At 37.8% G+C, this 25,087-nt stretch overlaps 1 pseudogene; it reads left to right on the plus strand.

Moving 5' to 3' along the window:
- The first annotated feature begins 4,309 nt into the window (after window positions 1–4,309).
- The window catches only part of LOC133775066 (polyribonucleotide nucleotidyltransferase 1, mitochondrial-like), a 144,022-nt pseudogene continuing 123,244 nt past the window's right edge, over window positions 4,310–25,087 (plus strand).

The following is a 25,087-nucleotide window of genomic DNA, read 5'->3' on the forward strand; positions in this document are numbered from 1 at the left end:
AACCCCCTGAAGACAATGATACTGCAAAGATACATTGGGTTGGGTTGGGGCATATAGAGCTACTGATGAAGGCAGCTTAGCTACCAGAATTGTTCAAGAAAGACATCAGAAAACTCTAGGGAGCTGTCAGAGGAAAAAAAGAAAAGCAGAATTGGAACAGGTCTGGAAAGATTGAAATTTGTCTGCATTAGACCTCTCTTTTGACAATTCACATCCATCTTAAGCAGAATCATTGTTTATTCTCATTATGCCAGGTTTCCTTTTCTGGTCTGCTGGTTCTTGAGAGTTGCATAGGCCAGTTGTATGAGTTTTCAATTTCAAAAGCATTTGGGATTTCAAAAAAACAAAATGTGAAGGCTACCCAGCAGCAGTTTATTTAGGAGGTTTTAATCATAATAATCTGCATAGTGTATGTGAATTCCTACTTCAACTCTGTGTCCCCCTGGTTTCTCTTTGGTGTCTGAGGAAAAGCTAAAAATTCCTCCCTCCAATTCAAATGCCCTATAAAATTGTTTATGGAATCAGTTTGTCCCACTCTATCTTCCTTATTCCTTTACTGCTGTAATGAACCAACTTAACTTGTAAGCACTGCGACAGACAGGACATGATAAATGGGGCCATGAGTAGAGTCAGGTGCCACCTTATGACACTTGGTTATCATTACCTTAAGGAATTTGTTAAGGTCTCTGAATGGCAGAATGAACATGAATTTTCACTCTGTAAACTTTTGAAAGCTCAAAGACTTACTGCAGCCCTGACTGGGAGTGAACTGTTAATGCTGACACTGGTGAATAGGTGCCAAATTGAAGTGATCACAACTTAATCTGAGCCAAAAGGCATCTCTTTGCAGTAGGTATCATGCAAAATCAAGCTCCCATAATCCAAACATAACACAGAAATTGTTACTAAAGAGATACATCACAGGCAGACACTAGTGAGTTATTGTTTTTCCCTTTCTCACCACAGTGCCCTCCCAGAGTGCCTTCACACCAGAAAAGCATTCATCTCACCTCAAGTACAGTTCTCCAGTCTTGATAGCAGACCTGCACTCCCCAACAGCTGAGTACCAGAGAGTGCATATTTCCAATGTAAAAAGACTGACATCATTATTATTTTAATGACTGGTTGCCAGTTTGCATTCTTTGTCTCCCTTTTCTCTCCATTCACATATCTCCTGTTCCCATTTAACTCCAGCCCCCCCCCCCCCAAAAAAAAAAGAAAAAAATTAGTTTGCTACTTCCAGAGAAAATTATTATATTTAGGATACAATACTCCACAATACTATAGATTGATTTTGTGTCACAGTATACTCAGCATCACTGAAAGGTTGATCTGAGTGATGATGACAACATCGTATTAAGGTCTCTTAACTGTTATGTGACTTTGTGAGTGTTTGCAAAATTAAGAACAGAGTGTTTTCTTGGACACTGACCAAATGAAAAACTGGTTATTGATTTATGCTTTGTCAATTAAGATAAAAAATCATAAAAATAAGTTAAAATCATTAAAACATTATTATTTGATAAAAATAAGTCAAATAAAAATTATTAGCATGCTCCATCAATGTATGACCATGTATACAATTTTGCTATGTGCTAAATAATTTTGTAGTTAGGTCAGTGTACATTTTTACCCACAATATCATTTTTAAGGACTTCATATTTCTTTTAAGATTATTTATTTAGTTAGCTATTTAGTTATTATTATTATTATTTTTTTTTTGAAAGACAGAGTGACACACAGACAGGACAGGGAGGATAGAGAAAGAAAATCTAACATTTGCTGGTTTACTTCTCAAATGGCTGCAACAACCTGGGCTGGGCCAGACTTAAGCCAGGAGCCAAGAACTCCATTCTGGTCTCCCAAAGGGATGGCAGTGACCCAAGCATTTTAACCATCTTCCACTGCCTTCCCAGGCTCATTAGGAAGAAGCTGTATCAGAAGCAGAGCAGACAGGTCTGGAACCAGCACTCCAATATGGGATGCCAGCACCAGAAAGCAGCAGCTTAACTTGCTGAGCCACAGTGCCGGCCACGGGTCTACGCGTTTTATATGCATGACTTGACTAAACTGTTTCCAGAGACTTAATGAAGAGAGACAATATGGAAGCTGTGCTTTCCTCAAAGAGCCTTTGAATTTTTCAATGTATTTTTTTAAAAAAGGTTTTGACCACACACATGGGCATTCTCTGACTTGGAAGGTCAGCCTCCTGTTATAATCAATACAGATTACTTTGGGGTTTAAAAAAATCAGACAAAGATTCTAAATTGTTGAACTTTCTGGGTACACGTATCTTCTGCTTTGTTAAGTTTATTTGTGTTATATAGTTCCCTTTCTTTTCTTTCTTTAGAGTCTGTTCAGTATCACTGGCTGAATCATAGCAAGAACTACAAGTTCACCTAGCCAAGCCACAACCACGAAGCAGGCAAATGCTTGTTTAAAGAATCAGGGTAGGTGCTGATCTCCTCTATTTTAAAATCACTATATAGCTAGAAAATATAACACTTTTTTATTATTTTATTTTGACAGGCAGAGTTAGAAAGAGAGAAAGAGACAGAGAGAAAGGTCTTCCTTTTCCGTTGGTTCACCCCCCAAATGGCCGCCACAGCCGGCATGCTGCGGCCTACACTCTGCGCTGATCCGAAGCCAGGAGCCAGGTGCTTCCTCCTGGTCTCCCATGCGGGTGCAGGGTCCAAGGACTTGGACCATCCTCCACTGCCTTTCCAGGCCACAGCAGAGAGCTGGACTGGAAGAGGAGCAACCGGGGCAGAATCTGGCACCCCAACCGGGACTAGAACCCGGGGTGCCAGCACCACAGGCAGAGGAATAGCCAAGTGAGCCATGGTGCCAGCCAATAACACTGTTTTTAACTATGAAATATCTTCACTTATTTTAGAGATTGATCATTATTCTTCACCAACAACTCATTTGAAAAACTCTATACACTCTAGTATCATACCTTTGAAAATCAAATTATTTACCTATAGTTCCTCCTCTTTTCCTTGATATTATTTTAAGTTTTACATTTTATAGGACACTTTGTCCTCCTGATAAGTTCTAGGTTTTTTTGCACACATATCCAGAAAACCTACCTATGAAGTCATAACCATACACACCCCACTGAGTATATGCATCTAAAGACAAACATATCAGAAGAAATGAATTTGTCCCAACTTGGTAACAACTGCCCATAAATTCCTATGTTTCAGTAGTGATAGATGAGTTGAGAAAAGGGGATGCTTTAAGACCGAGATACTGGTGATTGAGGACATAGTCCAGGAGAAGGTAGAGAGTGGAGTGAGAGTGAAGATATGAGAATGGCTCCTAATCTTCTGTGACCAAGGGCGCATGCTGACAGAGACCTGGTGGGGAATGCAGATGAGAGCAGGTTTGGGCAGGAGTATAAATTCTGAAGAAGAGAATGGAAGATAGGAAATCTGGAATTAAGCTCCTAACGCATAAATAATTTATTTTCTCTCTAAGTTCTTCATAAAATGAGAATGAATACGTTCAATTGGAAATGTTGGTGCCATGCATATGAACCTGTCTAAGCTTCTGTCATTTTTATAATGAAAAAAAATTATATTTCATTATAAAATTTTGCAGATTGCCTTTTTGTTCCTGAATTGCTTACTAGATTATAGAAAATAAATAACAATATTTTCTTGCTACCTTGTCCAAATGGAAATCTGATTACCAACTTATGCTATCTTCAACATTAATGTCCAAAATAAAGAAAAATAAGCAAACTCTCAACTTGTGTGTTCATATATATAGTTATATAGAATTTATTCTCCAAAGAACAAATTATTAAGAGCAGGTTTTCCTGGTGAAGAAAAATAATTCTGCTTAGTCTTCTGCCTCAAATGATCAAAGTATTAAAATGAAAAAACACTGACCATTCTCAGGTTCAGCTATATAGGAGGCACAGAGCCCGAATATTACAAGTTTGTTTCTCAGATAAACCTCATAACAACCCTAATGAGTAGGTTCTGGTTTCCATTTTATAGATTTAAAAAAAAAAAAAAAACTTGCACTTTGTGGCTTACCAAAAGTCACCTGTTGTTAGCAGTAAAAGATTCTGAACTTGGGCCTAGTATCCTGACTCTAATTGCTTTATAGAATTTTCATAAGATTCAAATTAAAATTGATAAATAAAAAACTATTCCCAAAAATGAGGACAGTAATTAAGGCAGGAATATAGAAAAGACTGGTGTAGATACATATTGGTGTGTGTATATACATATATTGAACAAGACCCAGGGAAGGCAGGCAGCATGGTATGTTCATAGAGCAGTCACAAGTATGAATGGCCAAAACAGAGTTCAAAGAAAGGGAAATAAAGGGAGGGCGACAAGATAGACGCATTCACATCCTGCAGAATGATCTGCTTAGAAGTTCCTGCTTCACACTAATGCAGGCTGCCGAGAGAAGCAGAAAAAGAAACTTCATGAGGCTAGTGTTTGGGGCAGTTGGTAAGACACCACTTGGACTCATATCCATATAGAAGTCTTGGCTTGGAGTCTCAGACACTAATTCCCTGACAATGTGCACCCTGAGAGACAGTCAATGATGACTCAAGTGCTTGGGTCCCTGCCACCCCTTTGGGACACCCTGATAGAATTCCAGGTTCCTGGCTTTTACCTGGCCCAGCCCCAACCATTGCAGGCATTGCAGAGTGAACTAGTGGATGGAAGATCTCTGCCCTGTCTCCCTCTGACTCTCTGTCTATCTACCTTTTAAAAAAATGAACATAAACAAATATTTTTAAATGATGGCATTATCTATTAAGTTTCAAGCGGATTTTTTTTATGAAATAGGGATTTTCCCCAAAAATATTTGTTTCAGAGCTTGAAAAAGTGATACAGATGGACTCATTCTTATTTTATACCTCAGAAAGCTAAATATCAACCTGGTAAGTGACTTGTCCAAGGTCACTAGTTAGAGAGTAAATTCTAGCTAGAACCCTGGTATCTTTTCCTATCTCTCACTATCTTTTCACTGTATCATATGGCTATCTTATTATAATAAATTTAATGCTGAGTACTTTAAATATAACAAAAATCATTAAAGATTAAACTGCTTTTACCACTCCTGAATTCTTCTGTCCCTTCATAGAGCAAGAAATGTCAGATCAATATCTCCTAATTTTACACTCTGCTCCTTTATTTCTACGTAACAAATAATACGCAATTATATTCAATAAAAGTAACAACATTTTTATCTTGAGTCTATTCTCATCTCACCTTGTATATTCAGTTAACTCAGAAGACTGTAAAATAAATAAGTAGACTGGCGCCGCGGCTCACTTGGCTAATCCTCCACCTGTGGCGCTGGCACTCCGGGTTCTAGTCCTGTTTGGGGTACTGGATTCTGTCCCGGCTGCTCCTCTTCCAATCCAGCTCTCTGCTGTGGCCTGGAAAGGCAGTGGAGGATGGCCCAAGTCCTTGGGCCCTGCACCCGCATGGGAGACCAGGAGGAAGCACCTGGCTCCTGGCTTCGGATTGGTGCAGCATGCCGGCCATGGCGGCCATTTGGGGGGTGAACCAATGGAAAAGGAAGACCTTTCTCTCTAACTCTGCCTGTCAAAAAAAATTAAATAAATAAATAAAATAAATAAATAAATATCAACAAATAAGTTGATATTTTATATATTTTTATTACACACTTGTCACAGCTTTGGTTTTTTCAGAGTACAAACAGAACTTCAGAAAATAAGAAAACAAAATCCCTCAACAGGTTCACTAATTTATTATTGCATATTTTCCTTCTGATAACTTTCATTTATCAACTGAGTCACCATTTAACTCAGTGATAATCAGTATTCATCTTATCTCTACAAATTTCCTTCATGAAGGAGTCCATTTGCCTTATAAATACAGTTAGTTTATGTGGAAATAAAAAAGGGATACACTGTTCTTACATAACATCTAAAAATACTATGTCTACTCTCTACGGGGACGCAGTTTGAAACAGAATGATCCAATGTAGATTTAAAAATTTTGAGAATGATTTTATAAAGTCATCCCTTTTAAATTCTGCCTTTGCAAATTTTGTCCTGGCTCATCTTCTCTGCAAACGAAGATTTAAGAAAGTTTCAGCGCAGGCACTGTAAGCTAAGTAATGTGTGCTCTCTAGCGACTTATGCTGTTGTGCAGCAGGTGCAAGCCTCATGACTTTGGAAATCCCTAGTGTTCTGGAAGCTATGGCAGAGCTCTCAGGATACCCTTATGAGTTCTGACTCCTAAAGCAAAAGGCTGACAACAATCCATCTGCCTGGTACTCCTCTCTGTGTCTAAAAGCAGACCCCAGAAGTTAATTACCCCAACACAGAGCCTCAGAAACTATGGATCTTCTTTTGTCTTCAATGTATCCCAGAGTTTATATGTGTTTTCTTGACAATTGACTTCAATAAAAGCTACTGAACATTTTTGTGCTTCTTCGAGGGTTATCATCACAATGGCTCTCTTCTCAGTTCCCTTGGGAGTAAGTAGAAAATTATGTCCTTCCCATTCGACTGACTGTTTTAGGCTGTCCTCAAGGATTATTGTTCACTAATGCAACCTTGAAAGAAGAAACCATTAACAAAACGGAATACTACTTTGTAAACATTTAAAAACATTATGCATTTCATCTGTTTAGAAGTTTAATGTGTATGTGAAGTTTATATAACTTCAGATTTGAAAGATAACTGAACAAGAAAAACTACACTTATTTAACTTTGAAACGTAAAAAAGAAATACTAAGCTGCTGGAGATCAGAGATTTGAAACTTGAAATAGTTAAACTTTCTAAGAGACTCATTCATTACTTTTCAGAGAAGAAAATCTTCTTAAAGCTAAACCATTCAATTCTTGGTTTCAGTCCAAAGGTTCTGTTCAGTTGTTTTGAAGTTACAAGGAAAAAAATGTACTTTTCCTATCGTACCCATTGACATTTTTAAACAAAAATAATTCAAAGATATTTAAACAGTACAACTTCAAATGTCTGTGGTTAATCCACTGCAGAGAAGAATCTGTAGGAGAAAAAAAAAAGCCATGAAAAAATAAACTTGGAGTTTGATCATCCTTTCAAACATTGGAATCAAACTAAAATTCTTGGTTTATGATTGTGCTATCAAAGTTGAGTTTATTTTTAACTAAATGAGAATACAGTTTCCTGTATTGTCTTCTCTAAGTGTTTTCAAGGGGAAAATTCGTTGAATAACTATTGCAGTTTGAATGATAGAACAAAGCAGTCACAAGCCAGAGAGTTCTGTTTCATGAAGAATTATCTTAATCACTCTAGAATTTCAAGATACATCAAAGAAGCTTACTCTTTTAAGGTTAAAGTAAGTATAATTAATTTTGGACCTTTCCCCATATTTATGTTCTATAATTTAAACTCAAATTCTATTCTTAAACAGTCAATAATTTAATTAAAAGTGAAGAATATATGGTATAGTAGCTTACAGATATGTCACTGTTACCAATGTCTATAATTATATAGCTTCTTTCATTCAGGGACAATAAAATATCTTTAGGTTTGAATTATTGGGTAAGATAGTTTAATGTTGCAACTTTAGTTTCTTTATCTGCAAAATGGGTGATAATAGTGGGATTCTTGAGACAATGAAGAGGAGATATATTTAAAACCATATTGATGATACCTGGCTCATAGTACAAATTTAGGAATTGCTAGTTTCTTTCCTCTTTCCTAGAGGCAAACATTCATTGATGTAATTAAAAGTTTTAAAATACAGTTAAAGTGCTGCTTAATAAAGGTAGTACAGAACAAAATTATATAATAATAAGTTAATTTATTTTCCTTGAGGCAATTTTTTCAAGTTCATACCCTTCAGCAGGCATGCAATTAACTGGTTCTGGTTAGAAGGGAAAAATAGAGAAGAAAAGACAACAAAAGTATAATAGTAAAAGTATAACAAAAGTAAAATACACACGAAAGAGTATCACTTAACTCTCATTTCAGTTGTGTATGTTATGTATGTATGTATTGTAGACTAGGTCACAGTGTAAAATCGTATTTCTTATTAGGATTGTAGATGTTTAATTTTTAATGTTTTTTGTTTGTTTGTTTTGTTTGTTTGTTTGTTTGTTTTTTTACAGGCATAGTGGATAGTGAGAGAGAGAGACAGAGAGAAAAGTCTTCCTTTGCCGTTGGTTCACCCTCCAATGGCCGCCGTGGCCAGTGCATCTCGCTGATCCGAAGCCAGGAGCCAGGTGCTTCTCCTGGTCTCCCATGCGGGTGCAGGGCCCAAGCACTTGGGCCATCCTCCACTGCCTTCCCGGGCCATAGCAGAGAGCTGGCCTGGAAGAGGGGCAACCGGGATAGAATCCGGCGCCCCAACCAGGACTAGAACCTGGAGTGCCGGCGCCACAAGGTGGAGGATTAGCCTGTTAAGCCACGGCGCCGACCTAGGATTGTAGATTTTTAATTTTTAAAATTTTATTTGTTTGAGAGGGAGAGAGAAGGAAAGAGAGAGATCCCATTTGCTTTTTCATTTCCCAAGTGTCCATAATGCCCACAACGGCTGGGCTAGGCTGAAGCTGAAGCCAGAAGCCAAAACACAATCCAGGTCTTCCATGAGGTTGACAAGAACTGAATAACTTGAGCCATCTCTGTGGCCTCCTGGCGAGTCCCTTGTCAAAAGCCAGAGCTGGGAACTGAACCAGGTAATGAAATTTGGGGTGTTAGCATCTTAACTATTAGATACGCCACCTTCTCCCGAGGTTGTAGCATTATTTTTTTTTTAATGAAAACTATTTTGTTATTTTTTCTTCTTATTCTCACTGACATTCTTTTTTATTTTTAAGTTTACAAAGTGTATTCAAGATGGCCTTGAGTATATGCCAAGGTTAAAATTTCATAAATGTTCTTTCATCTACTGAACACATTTTCCACATCCAAATGAAATAAAATATTCTGGTTGTCTGGACAAATACTATAATTTCTTGGGCAATGACTAATCACATAACACTATGATGTACACACGCTCTTTTTCATTCAAAACTACCTCAATATCTCCATTTTACAATGAGGAAACGGATTTGGAGACGTGAATGCAAAGCCAAGATTAGATTCTAGTTCAGTCTTATTGCATGCCTTTGCTTTTCACCAATGAACAATAAACACATCCTAAGGTAGAACACAGTTGTGGAGCATCTTAAGTGGAAAAATGGCTCCCTTTTCTGTCAAAGGTTTGTTGGGTGTAGAGCAATACAGGCTCAGGAAGGAATGTACCACACAAAGGAAGCAGCACATAGACGGTGAAGAACACTTCTCTCATAGAGCAAATTACGTCTATCAGTGACTGGTTTAGTCATAACACAAGTTAGCCTTTTAAAGAGTCAGAATTGTATAAATACAGTACAGGAAGTTCAAAAAGTAATATTTTAGAAACCACATTCTTTTCCCCAGAACAGACAGCACAGAAGGTTCCATTTCCCACATTAAAACACTCTGTCTTCTCCTTGGGACACAGTGAAACATTTACTAAGAAGTCTGAACAGCCAGGAGCATGAACCCTGATTTTTTCCACTGTGTTCTCAAGAGCAATGGGTTTCATGGCAGTCCAGGACCATGAAATAGCCTGTTCAGATTTCTTTGCTCATGCTCAGCTAATATGAATCACTTTGACTAAGTATTGCCCAGCTTTGCAGAATGGTATTCTGACATTATTAATAGTTGGCTCAGTTGAGTTAACCACAATAAGAGCTTTCTCCAGCTTGAGATAGAGCCAAGAAGCCCTTGTGAATGTCAGCATTAAGCTTGGGGATGGATTCAGATCCAAATTTTAAAATATAATAAACACTCTCCAAAGATATATTACAATGCGCCAGCTACTAAAAACCATCATAACAGGGCAGTTGTGGAACTCCAGATGAAACCTAAACTTTGAATGTGTCATAAGAGAACATGCTATAGAATGGAACTTCTTAAGGGAATTTCCATAATACCTGCTAAAAATTACATTAATCAGCTCCTTTTCTTGCTTGCTTTAAGCTACTCACCCAAGAATAAATTAACTTATTTCTTCATGAAATTAGCTTCAAAAATAGCTTCGGTTTGAAAGTTCCTCACTTGTACCTAGTGTGTACTAGGTAATGAGATTTTTTAAAGGAATATTTTATGTCATCAAGCTAGAGGCCAGCAAGCACAAGCATTATCACAAGGAAAGATGTTCATGTTGACATGGGAAGTTGACTTTAAATAATGTGCACATAGCTTGAATTAACGTTCTTTCTTACAAACAAAATTATTGGATACAATTCCAATCAAATTGGTCAAAACCACCATATTTAGACTAGAAGCAACTTCTTAAATCACTTAATTCATGCCCTGCTGAAAAGGCAGTCATTTAATTAAGAACCTATAATTTGTCTGCTTGTTTAGGAATCTAAGAAGAAATGATAATTTACTTTTCAATAACAAACTTTTAGACTACTGACAGCTTCCTTTCACCCTTCTCCTCCCATTAGCACAAATTTCATGTAAAATGGCATATTTAAAACAATGATGCAGTCAGCCATGTTTTATCATACTAAGTATAGAAAAAGAATTGTTAACTATTGCAACTTAAAACATAATTATTGTACTTTCATATAATGTTCTAACAATTGGTCTCAAAATCATTTCTATCAATCAAAGTTTTCTGTTGATTTTTTAAAAAATTAATTTAATGTTTGCATAGTTTCCATAGATCTCTAGAGTTTATTTTCTGACTGGCTTTAAAATTTGGGATCAGGGTACCCAGCATGAAGGTGTAGTGGGTAAAGCCCCTGCCTGCAACACCAGAATCCCATATGGTGCCTGTTAGAGTTCCAGCTGCTACACTTCCTATCCAGCTCCCTGCTAATATGCCTGGGGAAAGCAGTAGAGGATGGCACAAGAGCTTGGGCCCCTAAATCCATGTGGGAGACCTAGAAGAGGCTTCTGGCTCCTGGCTTTGGCCTGTCCCAGCCCCAGCCATTGAGGCCATTTAGGGAGTAAAGAGTGTATAGAAGGCTTCTCTCTGTTTCTCCCTCCCTCTCTCAGTAACTCTGCCTTTCAAGTAAATAAAAAATAAATCTTTGAAAAATTGGGCTCAGAATAGAAAAATCAGAGTGCAAAAAATAATCAGAAGTGAAAAAGAAGTTTTCACATCCTACTGCACAAAATAAATAACTGTTAACATTTAGGATTCTATCCTTCCAGAATTTATGTCAATGTATACAATCATACATTAAGTTTCACAAAAAGTGTCATCATATTACACACATCCTCAACAAACTGTGAATTACAAGTAACTGTCCTTTTGCTGAGCAATTTTTCAAAAATGTATTAGCAGTTGCAAATTTTATAATCTACAATGCATAAAATTTATTTTATATTATTAGACATTTACATCCCTTACAATTTTTCACTATTATAATCATTTATATCATTTATATTTATTATATATACTTTTATTGTATTATATGTATTATTGTATATCATATTGTATTATATAATTTATATGTATTATTTCAAAAAGGTAGAGACTTGCCATGTGACAATAACCAAGAAGATGTTAAAAGTGTTGATATACATAGTTAGACCTATGTATCCCTGGGTTCTAAAACCATGGATTCAATCAACTTCAAATTGAACATGTTTGAGGGAAAAAAATTTCCTCTACCCCAGACATGTTAAGACTTTTCTTGTCAATATTCCCTAAACAATACAATATAACAATTATTTTCATAGTATTTACATTCTCTTCAGAGATTCAATCATAGAAAAAGTTTCTCTCTTATGCATGTACTCTCTTTCTTTGTCTCTGATCATTTGTACTAAGGAAAGCAAATTGCCATGTTGTTGGCAGCCCAGTGCAAATGTGAACATGGCATGACAAAGTCCTCAGTCTAACAAGGACTTGAAGTTTCCAAGAACCATGTGAATGAGCTTGAGAGAGGATCCTTCAGTCCGGTCCTATCTTGAGATGGCTGCAACTTCTTAAGAAGTCTTGAGCCAGAACCATCCAGCTAATCTATTTCAGATTCCTGATGAACTTAAGCTGTGGGAAACATCTGTTGTCATAAACCATTAGGTTTGAAAGTAGTTGTTAAACATTGGCAGATAATTGCACAATCATTTTCCCATTCTCACCAATTTTTATTGGAAACCTTTTACTAATAGATTAAATGCTGTTTTTTTTCATTTATTCATTGATCATTTGTAGTTCTTAAGAATTATCTGTCATCATGTTTTGCTTCTTTTTGTTAATTCGTAAGAGTTCATTATGTATGAAGAATATGTATGTTGGAAATACTGTTTTTTTTTTTCAGTTTTCCATTTTGCTTGTACTTCATTAGACATTGGCATTCTTTAAGACAAAAAAAGACTTTCAATTTGTTGTAGAAAATCTATTAGTGTTTCTTTTTAAAAAATAATTTTATTCTGAGGCCAGAGTGTTGTTTAGGATATCTCAAGGCATTCGGATCTGGCTGAAGAGCCCATGAGAGTATAGTAGGCATGGAAAGCCAAGATATCATGGAAAAAAAAAAAAAAAGACCTAAATGAAAGATCTCTGTGAGTGAGATCCCAGTGGAAAGAACGGGGCCATCAAAGAAGGAGGTACCTTTCTCCGAAGGGAGGAGAGAACTTCCACTTTGACTATGACCCTATCGGAATAAGATCAAAGTCAGCGAACTCTAAAGGCTTCCATAGCCCTGGCAACTCACGACTAAAGCCTAGGGAGATTACTGACGCCATGAACAGGAGTGTCAAATTGTTAAGTCAGCAACAGGAGTCACTGTGTACTTACACCCCATGTGGGATCTCTCCTTAATGTGTTGTCTAATGTGAAGTGATGCTATAACTAGTACTGAAACAGTATTTTTATACTTTGTGTTTCTGTGTGGGTACAAACTGATGAGGTCTTTACTAATTATATACTGAATTGATCTTCTGTATATAAAGAGAATTGGAAATGAAAAAAAAACAACCTGGTGTTAAATTGGAAATGGCATAGAAAATTAATTAATTAAAAAAATATTATGTAGGATCTCTGTCTTTAATGTGCTGTACATTGTTATTTAATGCCATAATTAGTACTCCAATGGTAGTTTTTTCACTTTATGTTGCTATATGGGCAAACTGTTGAAATCTTTACCTAATATATACTAAACTGATCTTCTGTATATAAAGAGAATTGAAAATGAATCTTTATGTGAATGGAAGGGGAGAGGGAGCGGGAAAGGGGAGGGTTGCAGGTGGGAGGGAAGTTATGGGAGGGGGGAAGCCATTGTAACCCAAAAGCTGTACTTTCGAAATTTATATTCATTAAATAAAAGTTTAATAAATGAAAAAAAAAGGAAAAGAAAGAGAAAACTAAAAAAAAATAATAATAATAATTTTATTATTTAAAAGGCAGAGAAATAGAGATAGAGAGATTTTCGTTTTTTGTTTTTGTTTTTTGTTTTTGTTTTTTTTTTTTAATTTTTGACAGGCAGAGTGGACAGTGAGAGAGAGAGACAGAGAGAAAGGTCTTCCTTTTGCTGTTGGTTCACCCTCCAATGGCCGCCGCGGTTGGCGCGCTGCGGCCGGCGCACCATGCTGATCTGATGGCAGGAGCCAGGTGCTTCTCCTGGTCTCCCATGGGGTGCAAGGCCCAAGGACTTGGGCCATCCTCCACTGCACTCCCTGGCCACAGCAGAGAGCTGGCCTGGAAGAGGGGCAACCGGGACAGGATCGGTGCCCCGACCGGGACTAGAACCCAGTGTGCCGGCGCCGCAAGGCGGAGGATTAGCCTAGTGAGCCGCGGCACCGGCCGAGATTTTCCATTCACTGGGTTACTCCCCAAATGCCTGACACAGCTAGGACTGGACCAGGTCAAAGACAGGAATCTAAGCTAGATCTGGGTTTTCCACACAGGTGGCATGGACCCAAGTATTCGCACCATCACATGCTACCTCCCAGGATGTGTGTAATGGGATGCTGGAATTGGAAGTATAGCCAGAACTAAAACCCAAGCACTCCAATATAGGATGTCCACATCCTAAGCAGCATCTTAACTGCTGCACTAAACACCTACACCTTTTATGTTTTTCTTATTATACTATCTTCTTTTGTGTTCCTGCAGAGAAATCTTCATTCCTAAATCAGGCACATAACTGATATTTTCCAATAGTTTTAGATAATAAAATCATAAATATACAACTGTTGAATCTATTATAATTTGTTTTTATACTATTAGGTAAGGTTATAATTTTTTCTTCCAAAAAGATTTCCAGTGATCCAGAAATATTTATTAAGCAGTATTTTTTCAGAGTGATTTAACTTTTGCCCTTATTACATAGTAAAATTTTAGAGTAGCAGTTCTCAAAGTGTGATCTATGAGCTCATGGGGTTCGTTAGATATTTTTCTTGTGGCTCACAAGATCAAACTACTTTCATGATAGTACTGAGACATTATTAGACTCCTTCTTTGTCTTGATATTTGCACTGATGGGGTAAAAACCATTTGGTAAATAGAACTGTGAGTTTCTTAGCACATATTAAGGCATGTTCACCACTTGTTCTAGTAATCTTTATGTTCTTCTCCTCCAAACATTTGCACTTAAAAACATTTAAAAAGCTAGTTTTACTTAAGAATGATTTGGATAATACACTAAAATTGTTAATTTTATTTAATTTCAAACCTTGAATACACATCTTTTTAAAAAATATTTATTTTATTCTACTTGAAAGGCAGAGTAACAGAAAGAAGGAGAGAAACTGACATTTTCCATCCATCAGTTCATTCCCCAATGGCTAACACAGCAAGGGCTGTGCCAGGCTGAGGCCAGGAACCAGGAGCTTCATCTTGGTCTCATATATGGTTGCAGGAGTCCAAGGACCTGGGTCATATCCCACTGCTTTCATAAGTGCATTAGCAGAGATATGGATAGGAAATGGAGCAGCTGGGACTTGAACCAGCACTCTTTTGGGATGCCCATGTTGCAAGCAGTGGCTTAATCCATTATGCCACAACACCACCCCAAGTACACATCTTTTTAGCTTATATATGAAATAACAGAAAATGCACCTAAAACACTTCTGCATAATGGAGAATGATAAGTATCCTGAAGAAAGCTGCATGTGATTGTTTATACTGAGAGATTTTCTTCATGAAACATACTACTTGAAAAAGAAAACTGACAGGCAGACTGTGGCTATTCACATTTTGCTACACAATAGATATTTTCTTGAAAATGAATGAATTGGAAAGGTCGCTTCAAGGAAATCAACTACAAAGAGTTTTAATCAATGACAAAATTCAAGCTTGCAAGTGAACAATAGAATTATGGGAAATGTGTCAACCATTATAAGTGCAACAGCTTCCTAAGACTTAAACATGTTTCTGATGACATCAGTAATAATGCTAACAAAGTACATTTTTTAAGATTATGATTTTTAAGGATTTCTTATCTATTTATTTATTTATTTGAGAGACAGAGAGACAGACTTAGAGGGAGAGTCACAAAGAGAAAGAAATCTCCCATTGACTGGTCCACTCCCCAGTGGCCAAAACATCCAGGTCTGAACTAAGATAAAACCAGCAGCCAGGATTTCCATCCTGGTCTCCAAAAGGGATAACAGGGACCCAAGCATTTGGGCCATCTTCCAATGCTTTTCCAGGTGCATTTGTAGGAACCTGGATCAGAAACAGCGCAGTCAGGGCTCAAACTGGCACTCCAAGATGAGATGCCAGCATTGCAAGAAGCAGCTTAACCTGCTGCACCACAAGTGTGTTTTTTGGTTTTGTTTTGACATTACATAATACAATCTGTCAGCACTGAGATCTACATAACTCAGTTCAAAGTGCAACACAGACAAATTCATATTAGAGTACAAAAATTTGCGACTTTGGCTTCAGATTTCACATTGCAGCTAATCCTTAAGAACTATCACATGGGGGAGTTTTAGTGTAGCATCATGGAAACATGCTGACACTTCTTCTTTTAGGCAGCTGTATAGCCACGTGAATATGCATCAGCCAAAACAACATATGGCAACCCTAAATGCAGAGACAGACATGAGAGTCCAGCCATCTTTCATTAAATATAACATTAAAGATAATTTTAAAATATTTTTGGAAAGCCATGCTTATCACCAAATTATTTTAGAAAACAGTTTTTAAAATAAAATCATTGGGACTGGCATTGTGGCACAGTGGATTAAGTCACTGCCAGCAACATCAGCATGCCATACGAGCACTGGTTCAAGTCCTAGCTTCTCCACTTCCAATCCAGCTCCCTGTTAATCCAGCAGAAGATGACCCAAATACTTGGGCCCCTGAGACGCACGTAGGAACCCAGATGGAGTTCCAGGTTCCAATCCACCTGGTCCAGCCCCAGGCTGTTCTGGCTATTTGGGAAAGTGAGTCAGGAGATGGGATCTCATTCTCTCCCTCGGTAAATCTTTCTTTCAAATAAATAAATAAATCTTTAAAGTTAAATAAATAAAATAAAACAAACCACTTATGCTTTTAAGTACTAGTTTATTATAGTTAATTTGAGAAGAATTGATAAATGAATAAACATGTGAGTGTACAACCTACATAAACAAAATCTCTCTTTTTTTTTTTAAAAAGATTTTATTTATTTATTTGAGAGGTAGAGTTACAGTGAGGGGGAGAAACAGAGAGAAAGGTCCTCGCTCCACTGGTTCACTCCTCAAATGGCTGCAACGGCTGGAGCTGCACTGATCTGAAGCCAGGAGCCAGGTGTTTCTTCCCAGTCCCCCACGTGGGTGCAGGTCCCCAGGCACCTGGGCCATCTACCGCTTTTCCAGGCCATAGCAGAGAGCTGGACTGGAAGAGGAGCAGCCAGGAATAGAACCAGCGCCCACATGGGATGCCAGCGCCGCAGGAGGAGGATTAATCTACTGTGCCATGGCGCTGGCCCCAACAAAATCTCTTTAGGATTCCACTTCCCTTTTTCCATGTCATGACTACTGCATACTCCTTGTCAGTATTTTAAAATGAGGAAGTCTTCAAATACCCTTAACCTCTCTTCTCCCAGATACTGCTTCTTACCTCACCTTCAAACCAAACATTCTCCTCTCTTGACTTCTTAGTGGAAACAAGCTGTCATAGTTTTCCTTCCTCAATGGCCCATCATGCTCAGCTAACTTTGACAACTTCTAGTCCTTTATTCTGCTTTTTTAAATTCTTGGACTCACTCAGAACTCTGTACCAAGGTTTCTTGTCTCATTCTTTTTTCCTCTAACAATCAGTTCACCCATTTCTTTGCCTACATAAAAGCTGGTCATTATTTATTTCTCTATCGTATATCATTGTTTACAGGCACATGATTTTTTTTCTCCTCTTTTCCACGTTGCTATAAACACTTCATTGAAAACAAATGCTTAAAAATTGAAAGGCTTCATCCATCTTCTCTGTGGGTATATGAGCTAGAACACAGCTTTATTTTGGTGAAAGTGGATTATACCCAAAGTTATGCCAATTATGTTCCACCCTGGCATGTTTTAATGGCTATTCAAGTGTATTTATGAGAGTTTGGAAAAGGCAGGCACATTTAATTTAAATAAAAGATTTAAGCTGTTGCTAGTAGAAACTGTGTAAGTGAACTAAAGCACAGTTTACTACAAAGATCCATACTTCCCTTCAAGAAATTTATAAGCTCCTATTATTAGTAAAATAAATCACTCAAACAATCATATCAACTAAACCAGATTGTAAAGATTATTATAAGAGGCCCAATGGCTGGAATAATTCCAGAGCAATTTAGCTCATTAGATCTGGTTTATCCTATACTAAAACTTTTCCTTAGTCTTGCTTTTGTACATGACAATTTCTTTGTTACTAGGTTTGTTGGGGTTCCATTTCACTGAAATCCCTTCCTGGCCATCAATTTCAGTTTCATCAGTTGGACCTACCAAATATAAAGTCAGGGCTGGCCCATCTCTGCTTGTACCATCCCACCCATCATTTCTGTTGTGAGACACTTCCTTTTCAAATTCCAACTGCTATAGTCACTCACCCTTTATGTATATTAATAGCTTTTGTTAAAATGCTTTAGACTCTTAAATCCTGTTCTTTGAAGTGTGAATAGCTTCTTTCAAGTACTATCTTTTTAAAAATATATATAGTTGACACAACATCACAATTAGGTAAGTCTTGACTGCTGAATCTCTAAGTACATCAAGCAGGCTTAGAACAACAATGCCAAAAAGATTATTTATTCTCTATAAGATGTGCTAAAACATAAGAAATCCAATTCCATACAGTGCTGGATTCCATTTTTAAAAAATAAGTAGACTATCCAGGAGACACTTTGCATATCTTTGTAACTTGAAAAACATGCCGAGGGAAGAAAAAGATGGACCTCATTTCCAGAGAGACTTTTTAAAGATTTTATTTATTATTTGAGAGGCAGAATTTCAGATAGAGAAGGATAGATAGACAGATATCTTCTATCTGCTAGTTCACTTCCCAAATGGCCACAGTTGCCACAATGGCAATGGCAAGAGTGACCAAGGCTGGGCCAGATAGAAGCCAGGAACTGGAAACTCCATTCTGGTCTCCCATGTGGGTGGCAAAGTTCCCAGTACTTGAGTCATCTTCTGCTGCTTTCCCAGACACATTAGCAGGGAGCTGGATCAGAAGTGGAGCCAGGACCCAGAGAGACTGTTAAGTGCAAAGAATTTGTCTAGGTGTTTTAAAATATGCTCTTCTCTTTTGCCTTCTCAGCATGATTGTCACTTGGGTATCTTTGCGCTTTTAGTAAATAAGGCAAGTGAAATGATATATTTAGGGACTGGCGCTGTGGCACAGCTGGTAAAGCTGCTGCCTGCAGTACCAGCATCCCATATGGGCACTGGTTCAAGTCCCAGCTACTCCACTTCTGATACAGCTCTCTGCTATGGCCTGGGAAAGGAGTAAAAGGTGGCCCAAGTCCTTGGGCCCTTACAGCCACGTGGGAGACCTGGAAGAAATTCCTGGTTCCTGGCTTTGGACAGGCCCAGCTCCAGCCATTGCAGCCATCTGGGGAGTGAATCAACAGATGGAAGACCTCTCTCTCTCTCTCTTTCTCTCTCTCTCTGCCTGTGCCTCTGCCTCTCTGTAACTCTGCCTTTCAAATAAGTGAATAAGTCTTTTTTTTTTTTTTTAAAAAGAACAGTATACAAGGACTTCACATCTTCTGTATTCTGATTCTGGCATCCTAAATCAGAGTGTCATAATTCCTAAATTGGCTGCTTAAAAAATTGCCTCTATTATTCATTATCCACATTCCCCATTATTGCCTTTGTCATACTAAAAATAATCATCAGAAAACCAAAAACTGATATTGTCATGCAACCTCTTGGAAAACTTACTTAATTGTTCAATTGTCTATCAGATAAAGTCCAGATTATTTTGCATGGAAATAAAACACCTTAATGATCTAGTTGCTGCCTCCATTTTGCTGTACTCCTGTCCTTTTACTCCCTTAAAAGTTGCAAGAAGCTACCACAAAGTGCAGCTCATGCAAGTCTCAACTACATGCACACAATACTTCTTTTGTTCAGCATGCTTCTGATGGTATGGGGAACTCTCAGCTTAAATTTCACTTATTCTAAGATGTTTCCTGGATTCAACTACTCATCTTCTCTCTATCTTCTTTTACAGTGTTGAGCTTTTCCTCCTGATTCTCCCATACAGTGATAAGTATATTTTAAAGGGTTTATTTATTTATTTGAGAGTCAGAGTTACAGAGAGAGAGAGAGAGAGAGCGAGATCTTCCATCTGCTGGTTTACTCCCAAATGGCTACAATGGCCAGAGCTAGGCAGATCCATAGCCATCTGCTTCTTCCTGATCTCCTATGTGGGTGCAGGGGTCCAATTATTTGGGCATCTTCCACTGCTTTCCCAGGCCATTAGCAGGGAGCTGGATGGGATGTGGAGCAGATGGGACTCAAACTGGCACCTATGTGGGATGCTGACACTGCATACAGAGGCTTAACCACAGTTCTGGTGCCTAAATATACATTTTTATAATTACTTTTGTTCATCTTATCAGCAAACCTAGAAGCAGATTCCATAGTGTACTTACATTTTAAGTTCCAGTTAATAACAATCTGTCACCTGAAAGAAAACAGCCAAGAAGAGAGAATGGTGTATGACTTTGAGCCTTATCTAAACCCAAATCTGAATTTGAGATGCCTATGTGATATGAAGGCAAGATATGAAACAGACTATTGAAGCTATTGGTCTTATGTTCAAAAGACTGAGTAGCACTGGACGTTGACAGGTCGAGATCATCACTTGATGATAGCCAAGATCATGGTGCTATGGTTTGAATAGGATATGACTCTCTATTTCATACAGAAGGTTCAATACCAAAATCATAAGTTGGTGATACAAAAAGGGTGGAATAATAATCCAATTATGGTGTCTAGGAGGTGGACATAGTAAGATGTTCTTAGTTCACCTAGAGCATGCCCTCAGAAAGTTGTTCTTATAAGAGGCTTGGTTATAAAAGCCAAGTTGGGCCTAGTCACTCTTTCTCTATTTCCTCACTCATCGTGTATTTTTTCCTCTGCATATGATCCTCCATTGCTATCAGATGCCCTCATTAGATGCCAAACCAATGAGACCCACCCAATCTTGGGTAATAAAACTCCAAAACCATGAACAAAATAAACCTTTTTCCTTTTTAAGTAGTAACAGGTGTTTTGTTATAGTAATGAAAAGCTGTCTATTACACATGGGATATGGAGGGATAAGAAAAAAAAAGGGAACAAAGAATTGAATAATAGAGAACATTGGCTGATACGGGATCAGTCAAGTCAGATTTATAGAGATTACTGGGGAATATGCTGAATGATAAGAGAGAATAATGTGGAAATCATTTTAATTTGAAAAAAAAAATTCTGTAGGATCTCTGTCTTTAATGTGCTGCACATTGCTATTTAATGCTATAATTAGTAATCCAATGGTAGTTTTTTCACTTGATGTTGCTATATGGGCAAAAAGTTGAAATCTTTACCTAATATATACTGAACTGATCTTCTGTATACAAAGAGAATTGAAAATGAATCTTTACATGAATGGAAGGGGAAAGGGGAGGGTGGCGGGCGGGAGGGAAGTTATGGGAGGGGGGAAGCCATTGTAACCCATAAGCTATACTTTGGAAATCTATATTCATTAAATAAAAGTTTAATAAAAAAAAAAAAAAAAAAAAAAAAAAAAAAAAAAAAGAAAATGATATAAAAATGAAGTGTCTATTAAAGATAACAACTAAAAAGTATCCACCTGATTAAGCATTCGGTTTATGTGTAAAATTAGTAGAACTATGATTTTTTAAAATCTAGGCAAAATCTGAATAGCTGTAGAATAAAGACAAATATATTGATGTAGTAAGTACTGATTTTCTTGCATGTGGGATTTTTTTTAAAGATTTTATTTATTTATTTGAGAGGTATAGTTACAGACAGTGAGAGGCAGAGACAGAGAGAAAGGTCTTTCTTCCGTTGGTTCACTCCCCAAGTGGCCGCAACACCTGGAGCTGTGCCAATCCAAAGCTAGGATCCAAGCGCTTCTTCCCAGTCTTTCCATGCGGGTGCAGGAGCCCAAACACTTGGACCATCCTCTACTGCTTTCCAGCCCACAGCAGAGAGCTGGATTAAAGAGCAACAGAGACTAGAAAGGGCACCCATATGGGATGCTGGCACCACAGGTGGAGGATTAACCTATTGTGCCACAGCACCGGCCCCAACATGTGGGATTTTTCAGTCTTGGAATTATACTCTTCAGTATACAGAGAAATTGTGTTGAGAAAAATGTTAATAGCGTTTCTCGGTAGGAGTGCTAGTGGCACAGAGGACAGGATAAATGTTTACAGTATGAGGCTGAAGTTAAACAACTCTGACCTTGCCCTTTAGTGGCCCTACTCATGATAAAAAACAAAAGTTAACTCCATAACTTTTCAACACCTGCATGTGGGACAATACATTTCTTTAGCTGAGAAATATTGATGCCTGGGTTCGCTATAGCAAACCCACAGGATTTTCTATAGTCTTCCAGAATTTTATTGCTTGAAAAGTCTCATAATAATGCCTTTTAGCTTTGGGAACTACCAGAAGTCTTTCTTCATTAGTCAAGACATACCATTGGCTTACTCTTAGAACAATAATACTTGCTCATATCTACTTTTGAAAAGGTTTTTATGCTTGCCTATGTTCAGCAATGGTTTCACATTTGCTTCCTTCTGAATATTTACATGTTTTGCTCTTAATAGATCTTTGATACTACATTTCCTGTTGAAAGAATACTTACTAACAGGGGCCAGCCCTGGAATAGCAGGTAAAGCCTCCACCTGCAGTACCGGCATCCCATACGGGTGCCGGTTTAAGTCCCGGCTGCTCCTTGGGCCCCTGCACCTTAATGGGAGACCCGGAGGAGGCTCCTGGTTCCTGGCTTTGGATCACCACAGCTCCAGCCATTGTGGCCATCTAGTGAATGAGCCAGCGAATGGAAGACCTCTCTCTCTCTCCCTCATAAATGAATAAATCTTTTAAAAAAAGAATACTAACAAAAGCTCATTATTTTTAACATAGCCTTAGAATGTGGGAGCATACAGTTGTTCATGAATGCAGTTGTGCACGTGTGGCATACAAAATGGGAACCCTTTAAAGATTAGAAAATAAAAATGAAAGAAGGAGCCAAATCAGAGCAGTAAAGTCTATATAGTAGATGCCTAATGATTTTCTTCTGAAACATTCACAAAATCGTCCTTTCTTGTGGTGGAATGAGAAGGCCATGCCAAGATAGCCACTGGCAAGCGAGCGTCAGTTACTCAGGAATGGCTTTGAAACCCACCTGGCAACAGAGCCTGCCTGGCAACAGGCTGTGATTGGTTAGGGCATAAACCACCCCTTGACCGGATTGGCTGTCTTGGCTATATAAGCTGTTGTACAAACTGAAATAAAGAGTCTATGGGCTGCTTGCCTCTGGCCTGCTTTCACCAGACTCCCGGGGTCTGTGTGGTGACTCTGCGCCTCTTGCCATCACCACGCTCCTCATCTCAGAACAAATCAACCTCAACACTTTTTTAATGGGAGTAATGAATAAAAGCATTGTTGTGATGGAGAAGAAACCTTTGGTTAAGTTTGCGTGGTGATTTTCCTGCTAAAGATTTGATTAACCTTCCCAAAATATTCTCCTAATAAGCAGATGGTGTCATTCTTTGCCCCTGCTCCCTGAAAATGAGTAAGCAAAATACCTTCAGCATTCCAAAAACACTTGCCATATCTCTTGCTCTTGATTTGTCTACTTTTGCTTCAACTGGCCCTCTTTCACTGCTTGGTAGCCATTGCTTTGATTGTGCTTTGTCTTCAGGATCATACTGATAAAACCATGTTTTGTCTCTCACTGTAATTCTTTGAACAAATGCTGCAGGATCTTGATCCTACTTGTTTAAAATTTCCATTGAAAACTCTGCTCCTATCTGCAGCTGATCTGAATCAAATGTTGGCACTCACTGAGCAGAAATTTGCTTTACTTTAACTTTCCAGTCAGAGTTGTGTAAGATAAACCAACTATATTGAATATTGTTTCTGCTGTGAATCATCAAAATAAGGGCAAAATAAGATTAACTTTTTCCTGGCAAATTAAAGTGGATGATCTGCCACTGCAGCCTTCATCTTCAACATTGTCTCATCCCTTCTTAAAACAAATCATACCTTTGTAAATTGCTAATTTCTTTGCAGCATTGTCCTCATAAAATTTGTGTAAAGCATCAGTGATTTCACCATTCTTCCCATCATGCTTCACAAAAAATTTGATGTCTGTATTTGCACCAATTTTAGAGAATTCATGTTGCTCTGACAGGGGTTCATTTCAAGCTCATGTCTTTTCTTTCCTTATACCTCAAACTAGATCCTGTTCAAACATGCTATAAGTTAGTATGAGATTATTTTGTGTTGCAAAAAAATTTTGACATACATAGTTTTTACACAATATACATTTCCCATGAGCATGTTGAAGACTCACAATAAATTCTATTATGAACACACTGTGCTAATTTCTATCTTTTTACAATCCTTGGGCTAACAGCCTTCAGAGAATTTTATGTGCTTTTCTGTTCTATCTAAATTTTCCTAATATTTGAAAGCCCCCAAGTCCTTTTATTCCAAGAAGCTTATCATACTGCTTTGACTCCAACATAAGAACTTACTACATGTGATCTCAGGCAAGCCCTGACCTCTTTGATCTTTGGTGCCTGAAACTTTAAAATGTTATCATCAGCATGGCCTATATCACATACAATAACTCTGAAGTTCAAGTAAATAACACATGTGAAAAGAACTACACAGTAATAGTGAATTCACAAACTTTCTATTATTTAATGTCATTGCATCAAAATAAATTTTTCTATTTAACAACACATTTCCTCTTTGAGATAAACTGTCTGAGACAAAGTTGTTTTGTCATTACCTTCAAATACCATATTATTTTTACTGAGTTGTCCAACAGGGTAGCAAAAAAAGCAGCAGTGGATTTCATGATCCATACATTTGCACGTGAGAAACTGAGAGCAGACCACCAACTTACTTTACATTGAAACCAAACAGCTCTCAGATGGAAACAATGACTTTCAGTCATTAACAGCCCGATTAAACAGAAACCATTGACCTGGAGGTGAAAGGCTCCATACCCCATTCCCTATTCTTAGACATAGAGTAACCTACCAGTTTGCTTTGCTTAATTACTTCACTCATTAATGGAATGTTAAACTGAACTGCAGCATGTGTCTGAAATGTGCACGTGCACACACACGTGCACACACACATACACACAGATGCACTTTTACCACCAGAAGAGATTTTTATATTTCAGTTGTCCACTTTTTCAGCAGTTTTTGGAGATAATCTAGGGGACTCGTGGCTTTGCTTAAGCCACACGTATCACATGAGGAAATACCTGGAACATTGAAAGGATGTTTAAAAAGATCAGAGAAGATTATATTATAAAATAATATTTATACTACTCACATATACCAACACAGACCTAAAATGATTAGGGCCATGTTTCGAGTTTCAGAGTGGGGCCATTCTGGCAGGCATGAGTTATTGCAGCACTA

The sequence above is a fragment of the Lepus europaeus genome, chromosome 16 (genome assembly GCF_033115175.1).
Source record: "Lepus europaeus isolate LE1 chromosome 16, mLepTim1.pri, whole genome shotgun sequence".
NCBI classification, from domain to species: domain Eukaryota; kingdom Metazoa; phylum Chordata; class Mammalia; order Lagomorpha; family Leporidae; genus Lepus; species Lepus europaeus.